Source organism: Coenobita brevimanus, chromosome 73 (genome assembly GCF_032717465.1).
Source record: "Coenobita brevimanus isolate Jiangsu-jjx chromosome 73, ASM3271746v2, whole genome shotgun sequence".
Classification (NCBI taxonomy): Eukaryota; Metazoa; Arthropoda; class Malacostraca; order Decapoda; family Coenobitidae; genus Coenobita; species Coenobita brevimanus.
Genome location: NC_137026.1, coordinates 29,748,798 through 29,761,949, shown reverse-complemented (window position 1 = coordinate 29,761,949; position 13,152 = coordinate 29,748,798). Strand labels below are relative to the sequence as shown.

Genomic DNA, 13,152 nt, shown 5'->3' with positions numbered 1-13,152 from the left:
ACCATTTTTCGCGATTCACTGTTTTAGCACCTTTAAGAAAACTGCAGAGGAGGTGGCGCACGCTTTGGTAACCTCAGTGATTTGTCCATACTCAACACCTAAGGTACTGCTCTGCGATAATGGCAGTGAATTTCGTAACCAAGTGTTAGAGGAAATCTGTCGTATGTTTGGGGTAAGGCAAGTCTTTTTTATGCCTTACAGTCCCAAGAGCAATGACCTGGTGGAGAGGACAAACAGGAAGATACTGGAAGTCTTGAGACCAGCAATTTCGGTTCAACCCGACTGGCAAGACTGGTTGCCACATGTTGCGGCGGCCATCAACTCCTCAGAAAATTTGTCAACGGGGAAATCTCCTCATTATATCCTTTATGGAGGGGAGAAGGTGCTATCCTATGATTTGCTAGCTGGACCTCCTACCCCAGTGTATAATCAAGAGAATTATGCCAAAGTACAGCTTGCAAAGTTTCAACGAATACATAGTGAAGTACGAAAAAGATTAAAAGCCTCAAGAGCAGAGATGATGGTGAAACAACACAAAGGTAGTCAAGAAAAGACGTTGGAGATAGGTCAGAAGGTTATGATCAACAACCCTGAGAGAACTTCCAAGCTCAGACCTAAGTTCCGCGGACAATATACCATTGTGGAACACATATGTGAACATACTTATTGAATAAGGAATAATGCTAATGGAACTCAGGAGGCAGTACATGCTGACAGGATCAAACCAGTAAGTCAAGAGCTAGGCCTAACTAACCGATCGTCTGATGTGTTGTCCCCTCTGTCTTCGTCGCAGTCTATGTCGTCGTCTGTACCTGTCCCTAACCAAGAGTATCACAGCAAGCTACGATCCCACAGTTAGAGAGATTAAGGGAGTATCTTCTCTTACAAACATGTGGCTTGTACTCCTTTCACGTTGCTTGGAGTGGACCTATGGAACAACATAGGACACGGACAAGACTGCATTGATGCCAGGAGCACTGAAGAGCCCACTTGGAGGGATATCTCCAACTCCAGATATTGTTAAAGAGGTCTCTCAGGAATTGTTTCACCTTAGACAGCAACTGTCGGAAGTCGGCAAGTTATTCAATCAGAACCCGCAGTTGACGACCTCAGATAATGAAGCTTTGGTACAAACCTTGCATGGTATAACCGAGCTTCACACTGGACATATAGTTAAGGTCACAGACAGGCTCACTAAATTGCATGTAGCTTTACCTAATGCAGATTCTGATCTTTCCAAGCATGTCCATGCACGTACTAAGAGAGGACTTGTGGATCTCCTAAGTATCCTGTCTCAAAAGCTTTTTGGTACAGAGCTAAACAAGGACGTAGTGCAATTAGGTAGACAGATGCATGAATTGGCATTGGCGGCAAAGGCGAATAACAGGCTACAGTAATCGTACATACGTATGAACAATTAGGCGAGTTCGCTAACAAAGCTAACGAGATAATTAAGACTACCAACCATCTCGTGGGAGTTGTGAACAACATCCAAACCGCCTTACCAACCCTGGCTAACTTAGTGTTAATCGCTGAGTACTTACATGCTCTCGACGAGGCAACCACTACTTTGGAATCGCATGCAGCCAATATGGTGGACGGCTTAATCAACGCAAGTTTGAACAGGGTTAATGCTTTATTGCTTCCTACTCACATTTTGATCAATGTTCTTGACGTAGCTATGGTGAAGCATGGATTTATGCCACTTTTTGATATGAGTCAACTGGAATATTAGTACCTGTTGTCAGAGGCCAAGTTGACCCATGATGGCATCCTGATACTGGCGCCTATGAGGAATCCTATAACATACCATGCATGGTGGTTCATTCCTTTCCCTTTTGCTACTACTAACAATACACTTGTCATTCTGAATGAGGGACCAGAGGTGCTAGTTATGTCGGATGACAAAGGGTATATAGCTGAAATGACCGTGGATGAATTTGAGAAGTGTAAGGCCTCATTTCTTGATCTCCATGTATGTCCTGCTTTCCATTTTGTCTTCATTCCGTCAGGGGTAGAGAAATGTAAGATGACCTTGTTGGACACAAACACTTCCTCAGCATTGCAACACTGCACTTTCCAACCCATTCAACTGAAGTCAGTTTTCCATAATTTCTTCATATCTTAGTGACAGGAAAATAAGAGTAAAAGTAGATGATGTATATTCCAATTTCCACTCAATTAATAAACGCGTGCCGCAGGGATCAGTTCTGGCACCAACCCTATTTCTGGTTCATATTAATGATCTCTTATCTGTCACCCACAATCCCATTCACTCATATGCAGATGACTCAACACTACATAGTTCATTCACACTCAGACACCCATTTACAAAGTCTAATATCTCTACCTCTCAACTCAGTACAGCCATCTCCATAAATCAAGATCTATCTACGATCGGTGAATGGGGACAAAACAACCTTGTCTCTTTTAATGCTAGTAAAACTAAATACAGTATATACAGTTTACTAATAGACAGAAATTGCCAGATTCGTACATTACCTTCAGTGCTACTAATATTCCCATCTCCGAAAGTATTGAAATTCTCGGTGTCTCACTTAACAGTGCCCTCAGCTGCACCTCTCATGTCAGATCATTTGCTAAAACCGCCTCAAAGAAACTTGGGATATTGTACAGAGCCCGTAACTTCTTCGCCAATGAGCAGTTAGCTATAATTTATAAGAGTCATATGCGCTCTCAGCTTGAATATTGCTCACCCTTGTGGAATGGTTGTGGAGAGGTTGCATTAAGACAACAAGACAAAATTCAGAACAAAACTGTTAGAATCATTAACAACCCTGTAATTACATACAAACTACCTCCCATGCAAATAAGAAGGAATGTTGCCTCCCTTGCATTATTTTACAGATATTTTTTTGGCAAATGGTCAGACGAAGTTGCGTCCATGGTGCCACCTCTCCATGCCTTCCCTCGTGCTACACGGGCATCTGGTAGCACTCATGACTGGAATGTCACTCAGCCATATTGCAGAACTTCTGCCTATTAGAATTCTTTCATTCCCCGAACTGCATCTCTCTGAAATTCTCTGCCCCAGAGTTGTTTCCCTCCAAATTTCAACCAACAGCTGTTCAAGTCTAACTGTTACAGATATTTTATGAACGGAGGATGCCAGTAATCTGGTGTATGGATTGTTTGTTTTTTTTACTCATTTGTTTTTCCTTCCTCCGTTCTGTTATTTATAAAAAAAAAAAAAAAAAAAAAAAATACTTCTTTCCTGAGACAGAGGACGTAACACTCACATGTGCCTCACAAAACCAGTTCCTTACGGAAAAGGGTCACTATGTTGCACCCGATTATTGTGAGTTGCATGGTAAAGAGATAGCAGTTCTACCTAACAAGCGCCATCTAGCCTTGTCGGTGAACTTCTCGTCCCAGTTACGACCCTTTTACCTTCAGTCAATGTTTCTACTTTGAATGTGAAGAGGCTGTCTCAAGTGCTCAAAGAGATACAGTCCCTCACCCACCTGAACAAGACTGATTTAGAACCATATGTACTATCCTATCTCCCTTCATACCTTTCTCTTTCCTATTTTGGTCCTGGCATTGGTCTTCTACTTGTTGTGGTCTTGTCCTATGTTTGTGTTTGGGGCTACTATCTACGAGGCCGAATGAGAAACCCACTAAAAATGGGTCCATACACGTGGATTGCAAGTGGACGTGGCTGAATAGTTAGCTACCCTACACATTGGTTAGGACAACAATGTCAACGGGGACATCGAAAGGTGTGGCCGATCAATGTTCTGGTGCCAATATTGTTTCCCATGACTAGTTGTAGATTCACACTATTGTTACATATTATATATAAAGTTGTTTATTCATAATTAACAATGTGCAACATAGTGTGAATGATAAGTAACCAAACACCATTTCACTGTAAAGTGTGGCATGGGAAGGATGAACGATCAGGACTGCAGAGCCCAGCATTTTCTATCATAAACACTAGGGTAAAGGGAAGGCGATAGAGAAATATGAATTGTATATATGTTTAAGTCTTGGGGGAAATATTTACCTTGTTGGTATATTTTAATGTACAGTAATTAATACTATTTTATTGAGGTGTATAATGTAAAAATAAGTAACCAAACCAGCTAGAGTAAAACAAACCACCATTTTCAGGGGGTTAACCAGCTATTGCTGTTGCCCTTAAAAAAAAAAAAAAAAAAAAAAAAAAAAGGCAGCAGCAAGAATATAAAATTGAACTGAATGGGTCAACAAGTCAGTCTAACCATTTGACCCATTGGTTTCCCACTTCATATTTTCCCATGGCTGATTGGGTGGCCATACCACGTTGAGTACACCGCTTCCCATCCGATCAGCGAAGTTAAGCAACGTTGGGTCTGGTTAGTACTTGGATGGGTGACCGCCTGGGAACACCAGATGCTGTTGGCATCCCTACGTGTCAAGTGGGGTTGGTGGAGGATTAATGTCCCTCCCTGTAAAACAATTAACTCTAAGCCCTTGTCCACCCCGTTTGGGATACATGGCGTCTGGCAATGAATGAATGAATAATGTACATGGCACAGTTATGATGCTTCTATTCATGTATAAACCCCAGTTGTCTGTGGGGTTTGGCATCTCTATTTTATGCTGACCCAGCGCCACACCCAGAGGGGACACAGGCCAGCTAGGGAAGAACGCACGTATCATTAGAATGAGAGGGACGTATAAACTTTGAGCTCTCTCACTGTTGCAGTTGTATCTTTCTGTGGCCAATAAAGAGAGATTTAATCTGCTCAGTTTCAGTTCACCTGCATAAGCTACCTCTAAGTTCCTTCGACAGGATTCTACATCGATTCCCACCATCTCCAGTGTGTAAGAAGACGTTTTGATGGAGTGTGTCAGCTGGAAGTGACTTCGACCAGGCGCAACGTTATAACCTTGCTTGGAATAGAGATGTCATGCCTAAGCTGATACCTGTATATAAATTGGTGATCAGCTGTGGGGTTCCAAGCTGATATAATAGTGACCAGTTGAGGAATCCATACAGCGGAAACAATACTGCATATGCAGTACTGGTAAAAAATACAGTAATCCCTCCGCTATCCGACGTAATAAAGCCAAAGGCACATCCGGAAAGTGGTCCTGTCCGGATAGTGGGCACCAGCCTCCTGGCCTGGTACTTAAAAACCCTAACCCAGCCTAACTTTGAAAGCACCTAAACGTAATGTAAGTACCCTGGCTGAGGTAGTCACTTCTAATTCCTCATTCTTTGGTTCCTTTTCATTTATTTCATGCTTTATGTCCATTATTGGTGTGAATAGGGTCTTAAATAGGTTTAAATAGGTGCTATGCATGGCCGGTAGGGAGTTATTTAGGATAGAGGAAGCTCTGGCCAGGTGAGACTGGGTGTATGTGTGTTGCAGCTCACGAGGGTTTAATGTATTATTTTTTTTTTACTAAGAAATTGACATATTTTTACTTATATTCCGGCACATTATCCTATAATCATAATTGTGACATTATTACCAACTCCAGAAATACGGTAACAGCCAATAAAAGTGGCTATTTTTTTTTAAGCAACACCGTAAAATATTTATGCCACGTTTCTGTATTGCCGTATAAATATTTTACGCATAATAAGTTTACTGTTCTTTCATATATTATAATACACACGTTACCAATATATTCTTATGTGTTTATCTTATTGTGATGCATATTACATATATCAGAGCCGTTCACATAGCAGGTATGGAACACGTGGCAACACTGTACAGAGGTTTGTGCCCCACCCAAACCACCACTTAAGAATGGTACCACCATAATGTTGAAAGGTATGTTTCGTAGGAGGGACGGAGGGCGCTAGATACTTCTGACGAGCACTGTATAAATATATATATATATATATATATATATATATATATATATAATATATATATATATATATAATATATATATATATATATATATATATATATATATATATACAGTAATCACTCTAATATCCGGACGCCCAATAACCGAACATCCCCACTAACCGAACCTTATCGTCCTGGGATCAAACATTCCCAAAATGGTCGAAAATCCAAAAAAAATTGGAAAAAAAAAAATCGATTTTTTGCCGTCCGTAATTTGAACTTTCCGCGCGCCGCGTGAGAGCATTGTTTTGGTTCGTCATTCCTCCGACGTCCGATGGCGCCGCTGCATCCTCCCCACTTCCCGCCTGTCTCTCACCGCGACAAGACCTGCGCTGTTCGCCATGGCTGCACGTGCTCGCTTTTGTGGTGGTGCCGTACTTGCTGCAAGGCCTCCTGCTGCTCTCTGCCCTACTCTTAGTGTGTGTGATGATGGCCCGCCTCCTGAGAAAAAGGAAGAGAGTGGTGTTGACTCTGGAAAAGCGGGAGATATTGGAGAAGGTTGATGCGGGTTGGTCTTCCTCTCGCATTCTCCGCGAGTTCAACCTGGCCCGGTTGACTTTGTTCGATATCTAGCGTTCCCGAGACAAGCTCATGCAGTACACGGCTGACTTCTCATCGAGAAGCAAACGCAACGTGGAGAGGAAGGTTATGTTTACCCCCAAGTATGCAGAGATCGACCGCTCCACGTTGATTTGGTATCGACAGCAACGTGCAGCTGGTGTGATGGTACGTGGAACGGAGCTGAAGGCTGCTGCTGAGAAGTTTGCAAGGCTTCACGACGCCCTAGACTTCAAGGCATCCGAGGGTTGGCTCTTCGCGTTCAAGTTGCGACATGGCCTTACTAACCGTAAAGCACATGGCGAAGCATTGGACGCTAACGAGGATGGAGTGGACGAGTTTCGGCACAAGGTGAAAGGCTTGATCGACAGGAGGGCCTCACTCTCGGTCAAGTCTATAACGCTGTGAAACTGGCCTATTCTATCGCTCGGTGCCAACGAACACTCTCGCCGATGAGACGGAGAAGCGTGTACCTGGCCGCAAGCTTTCTACGGAACGGATATCTGCTTTGTGTTGTGCCAATGCTAACGGCATGCACCGGCTTAAGCCCGTTATTGTTGGCCGTGCAAAGCAGCCTCGGTGCCTTCGTGGGGTGATGGATGTCCTTCCTGTCGTATGGTACCATTCTTTGAAAGCATGGTTCACAGCTGTGATTTTCAAAGACTGGTTTCACCATCACTTCGTCAAGGAGGTCATACATTACCAGATGAAGACACTGGGAATTCCTCGCGACCAGGTAAAGGCTCTCCTTCTCCTCGACAATGCACCTGCCCATCCGTGCGACAAGGACTTGGTTGCTGAGAATGGCCGTATTAGGTGCGTTTCTGCCACCTAATACGACTGCTCTCATTCAACCAATGGACCAAGGAGTGATCGTGGCAACAAAGCGCCTGTACCGTCGGAAGTTCCTGGACGAGGTGATGGTGGTTCTCGAGGACGAGGACGAGCGCAGGGAAGGACGTGACACTCAAGGCAAGCGGACTTTGGAAAACCTTCGCCGCTACAACATCAAGTCTGTGCTGTACAACTGGGCTAGTGCATGGAAGGAAGTCCCTGTGAAAACTCTTGAAAATGGTTGGTCTCGTCTGCTTCTCGGAACAGATGTGGAGTACGATTTCCTAGGGTTTGACGTGGATGACTTCCATGCACGGCTCGTGCGCACGGCGACGTTGTTGATGTGGACGATGTTCGTGAGTGGTTGGACGGGGGGGAGGGCGATCCTGGGTATCAGACGTTGTCTGATATCGAGATCGCGTCTTCGGTTGCTGGTGTCAGTCCCGAACTTGAAGATTCCGACGACGAAGGCGATGATGATGCAGACTCCGCCCAGCAGGACACTACTCAGCCATCCCCAAGCTGAGCGCACTCCGGGAACATCTAGAGTTCGTCCTAGACTACCTGGAACACCCGGACTGCGACAGGGAGATGGGGCCCTTGGGACTCGTGGAGGAAGTGCGTGCTTTCCGGCAGCGCATCATCAATCGCCAGAATCGTCGGTCCTTGCGTCAGTCAACGATTGACAGTTTTCAGGCCCGTGACCCCGCTGTGCCAAGCCCTGGTTCCACTCCGTTGCCTCCCCAAGACAGGCCCTCATGCTCCGAGCCACAGCCCAGCACATCAGCTACAGTGGAGTCACCGCTCGACGTGAGTTTGCGGCTGTCTTCAGAGTCTTCTGTAGTCGGTACGCCATCACCACTACCCACCGATGCACCCCTTGGACGCCTGCCAGTGATACTCTCGGGCTCTGACAGTGAATAAACAGCAAGAACTTCTCCACTAGACCACACGGGAATTTTGAGTGTTGTGCAGTGAAAAAACGGTGTGTTGTGTTAAGGTTTTCAAGTTGGGAGAAAAGACTAAGTAGAAAAGAAATTTAACGTAACTAACCTTCTTTGTTTTGGCTTTGGAAACTTAAAAAACTTGGGAAAAGTTAATGTGCAACACTTAAATTTAATGGAACATTATTTGGACTAAAGTGAACACTGTGAAAAGAACGGACTTCTGTGTGTTATTGACTAAGTTCAGTGCAAGACTTCAGGAAGAGTGTAGTGCAAGTGCTTCAGGAAATCGTTCTTACTGTCAGAGTCCAAGAGGAGGCGGTTATTCATCGAGGTGGCCAGGGACTTGCTGTAAGTAGCCAAAATGTTTCATGTTGTACTATTTCCCATACTATATTTACCAGAATGTTTCATATTGTATTTTTTCCCATACTATACTTACCAGAAAGTGTCATACTGTACTTCTTTCCATACTAAACTTACCTCATGCATGTGCAGTAGGAATGTGTTTTTCAGAGTTCGGTTAGGTTCGGTTAGGTTAGGTTCGGTTAGAGTCCATAAGTACCAGAATGTTTATTAATGTATGAACATACTTCTAAACCCACATTTTATGTTTCTATTGCATTTATTTCAGTCATTTATGTGCCTCATTGGTGTGATTTGGGTGTTAAATAGGTGCTATGCATGTCCGGAGGGAGTTGTATAGGTGTTTCTCTGTGTTAGGGTCCGTAAGTACAAGTCCATAAGCTGGGGCCCAATATCCGGACAAAACCAATATCCGAACCTACCGATGGCTCTATTGATCCGGATATTGGAGTGATTACTGTATATATATACAGGTAACTCGCACGGAACACGATCTCACGGAATGCACTCGCAATTATACACGGTAAGGGCTGGGATACATATAAGACAACATAAGATTAAAAAACCATTATGAAAACTACAAATTAACGCAGGAGAGGCCTTTGAAAGATCAAATCCTCGAACGTCACCGCAGCGCGCGGTTTGTTTTGATTACGTGACGATCTAGGCGGGAAATTATTCAGTGAGTGAGACATTCCCGAGTACAGTAGCACAGTATTTGTAAGTTAAATATTTACAGTACTGTAATGTTCTGGTAAGTTTATGTGCAACTTAAAGTACTGTACTATTAAATAACGTTAAAGCAAGAAATAAAGTCTTATAACCAGTTTACCTGATAGGCGTCAGAATATTGCCTTTTTTATTTGTTTGTTTTTTCCACAGTACTGTACAGTATTTGTAAGTTAAATATTTACTGTTCTCGTATGTGCTGTACTTGTAAGCGCTTAAATAAAGTTAAATCATTAAATAAAGCCTTGTAACCAGTTAACCGGAATTATATGATTACCCATGATCAGCGTCGGAATATTGCCTTTTTTGTTTGTTCGTTAAACTCTTACTGTACTGCTTTTCTACAGTACTGTATTTGTAAGTTAAATATTTACTGTTCTGGTATGTACTTGTAAGCAATTAAAGCATTAAATAAAGCCTTGTAACCAGTTAACCTGATTTATATGATTACCCATGATCGGCGTCGGAATACTGCCTTTTTTGTTTGTTCGTTAAAGACTTATAACAAGAGAAAAATACATTTTTGTCTTGGTATCTTTACCTATTTGCTCAGGTTTGTTGTAATGGTTTGGATCATTTGATGCAGTGCAACTTGTAGAAAACTGTAAAAACTTTCGGGAAGTGAACGAAAATCTGGGACATGAGACTGACCTTGACTTCACCCTCTCATGCATCATCTGTCAGTTCACCACCAGCTATCGTGATGAGTGGATGTACGATTTTTTCGCTCGTGGCCATGCCTAACTACACATAGTTACACCCATTATCTCGACCCAGACAAAAAATACAATCTTTTTCCTCCCTTGCAAAACACAAACAACCACCTTGTTTATGAGACAGCAATATATATTGCGAAAATAAGGTAAAATGATAAAGATGAACGTAAAATGATCGAGAAAGATGAACATGTTATGACGGAAGAAGTACGTTTCCCTGTCTGTAAACGTATTTATTTCTGCTTTGTATCTGTATTCGTAATAATTAGACTATTGTTAGTTCTGAAACTGCATTACGATTCTATTTTTAGCCATTCTCGTGGTGTGGGAGCTGGAAGTTGTGACACAACTTTCTTATTGCTAATCGGACTGACCCTCCACTTTATTCTTCCGTGGCAGAGTCTAGCCTTGCAGGACGTGCAGTTTTCTCATTTAGGACTGAAAATTCAACTCTTTCGCTCCCTTTTCCAAGCATGGGCACAACGATGACGTAAAAAATAACTCGAAACTACCATAAACATATATCAAAAAGGTGAAAATATATTCATAACATTTTTTTTTTCCAGCCATTCCTAACAGATTATGCACTGAAATCATTCGATATCACAGTACTGCATTTCTAAGTTAAATATGTACTGTTCTGGTATGTACTTGTAAGTTAAAGCACTGGTACCAGTTAACCTGATTTATATGATTACCTATGATCGGCGTCGGAATGTTTCCTTGTGTTTACGTACAGTATTTGTGTGTTGAAGTTTTGCTCTGGAGTACTGTATTTGTGAGTTATAACATTAAATAAACCTTCTAACCATTTAAAGTGCTTTCTAGTGATTACCAGTGACAGATAACAGCAAAACAACACATTTGGGGGGTCTAGGGAGCAAAATACGAAGTAGTTTAAATATACGCGATTTCGCACCTAACACGGCACGGTAGGAACGAAACCCACGTGTTCCATACGAGTTACCTGTGTGTATATATATATATATATATATATAATAATGTCACAATTATGATTATAGGATAATGTGCAGGAATATAAGTAAAAATATGTGAATTTGTTAGTAAAAAAAAATAATACATTAAACCCTCGTGAGCGGCAACACACACACCCAGTCTCACCTGGCCAGAGCTTCCTCTATCCTAAATAACTCCCTACTGGACATGCATAGCACCTATTTAAGACCCTATTCACACCAATAATGGACATAAAGCATGAAATAAATGAAAAGGAACCAAAGAATGAGGAATTAGAAGTGACTACCTCAGCCAGGGTACTTATATCACGTTTAGGTGCTTTCAAAGTTAGGCTGGGTTAGGGTCTATAAGTACCAGAGCTTCCTCTATCCTAGGCCTGTTTGGGGACACCTTGAAAAAAAAAACGCGCCAAGACTTTTACCTCCTGGGTGGTGTGAAAATAAAGTCAAATTTACAATATGTACATTATAACGTAAAAGAAAATAACCAAAATGTATCCTAAAATACCACAGACGAGAGAGAGTGAGAGCGGGGGGAGGAAGGCAGACCAGGGGCAGTGTTGAGTGCAGCTGAGTGAGAGATGGAGGAAGGGAGGGAACGAAGGAGGGAAAGAGTGATTGAATGAAAACAAATCATCTATCTATCTATCTATATACCTAGGCTGCTTCCCCCAAGGAAAGGGAGGTAGCCGAGACAGAACGACTCACTCTCCATTTACTCATCCATTCAAACACATTCATTCGCATCTTAGCTCCAAAGGGGAGAACGGACAGATCCTCACCGCATCACACCGCACAAGGGTCAACTGCGCTATGCAACCAGTGACATCCGCAGCAGGGCCCGACAGCAGAACTGGTTTACCCCTGCCACATCATAACAGACCCATCCCCTTACCCACACCTGACCTGATCAGCTGATCAGACCAAATGCGGGAGAATATCCCCTCAGGGCTGCGTCATCACTTATTCATTCACAATTTCTCTCCATTTATTTCTGTCACGCACAGCCATTCTTCCTTGCTCAACAGACATCCCTCTCGCATCCAGCGCTCTCTTCACACTGTCCATCCATCCTATTCGTGGTCTTCCTCTCAGCCTTACACCTCTCACATCAGATCTAGTTATCTTTTTCACCAATCGCTCATTATCCATTCTCTCCATATGCCCAAACCATTGCAACACCCTCTGCTCAACTCTACCACCCATCTCCCGAACAACTCCAGTTCTCCTTCGCACTTCATCATTTCGCACTCGATCCATACGCGTCACTCCACACATACTCCTCAGACATCTCATGGCGCCACAATAGTGAGGTCATCTGGTGCCATATGTAAAACAATAATATTTGTAAATATCATTAGGTATAATATAAACAAAATAAAGAAAGCACAAGTTTGTCACTCATAAAAGAGACAAAATTCCTAAGGGTGATGCACATCTCCCCCCAGGAGAGAGAGAGAGAGAGAAGGCAGGCCAGGGGCAGTGTTGAGTGCATTATCAAGCTGAGGGAAGGAGGGCGAGAATGATTCAATGAAAAATCAAGGCTCCGCAACATCGAGGTTATCTGGTTTCATATGTAAAACAATAATATAATAAAAAACAAAATAAAGAAATGAAAGCACAAGTTTATAAGACACATAAAAGAAACAAAATTCCCTAGGGTGACGCACATCTCCCCCCAGGAGAGAGAGAGAGAGAGAGAGAGAGAGAGAGAGAGAGAGAGAGAGAGAGGCATCGTGGGTATGGAAAACGTGGCAACACTGTACAGAGGTTCGTACCCCAACCAAACTGCCAGTTAAGAATGGTACCACCCTAGAAAAACATATAAATAATGCATTTTATTTATGTTTAGTGCTTCGTAGGGTATCCTTTACGCTTCTCCACGGACCTGAGATGTCTTGGAAGTGAAAGGGCGAGGCTCCTGAGGTGCTGGAGGGGTATTTTGTCCCAGGAGTCACGAATGGCGGCTTCCAGCTTAGGCAGAGAGCTCACGTCCTTCCCTTGGAGACTCTTCTTTACGAGGTACCAGAGGTTTTCAATTGGGTTGAGGCCTGGGCTGTTTCCTGGCCAGTCTTCCATGAATGATACCTCGCAGTCATGAAGCCAATTGGTGACCAATTTGGCTGAGCAGGTGCACCGTCCTGCTGAAACA

The 13,152-nt window shown here is 43.0% G+C and overlaps 1 non-coding gene across 1 annotated transcript; it reads left to right on the top strand.

Moving 5' to 3' along the window:
* Nucleotides 1-4,291: 4,291 nt before the first annotated feature.
* On the top strand, nucleotides 4,292-4,410 carry LOC145407618 (5S ribosomal RNA). Its single transcript, XR_013898768.1, has one exon. It is a non-coding gene; the product is annotated as a 5S ribosomal RNA (ribosomal RNA).
* The last annotated feature ends 8,742 nt before the right edge of the window (nucleotides 4,411-13,152 follow it).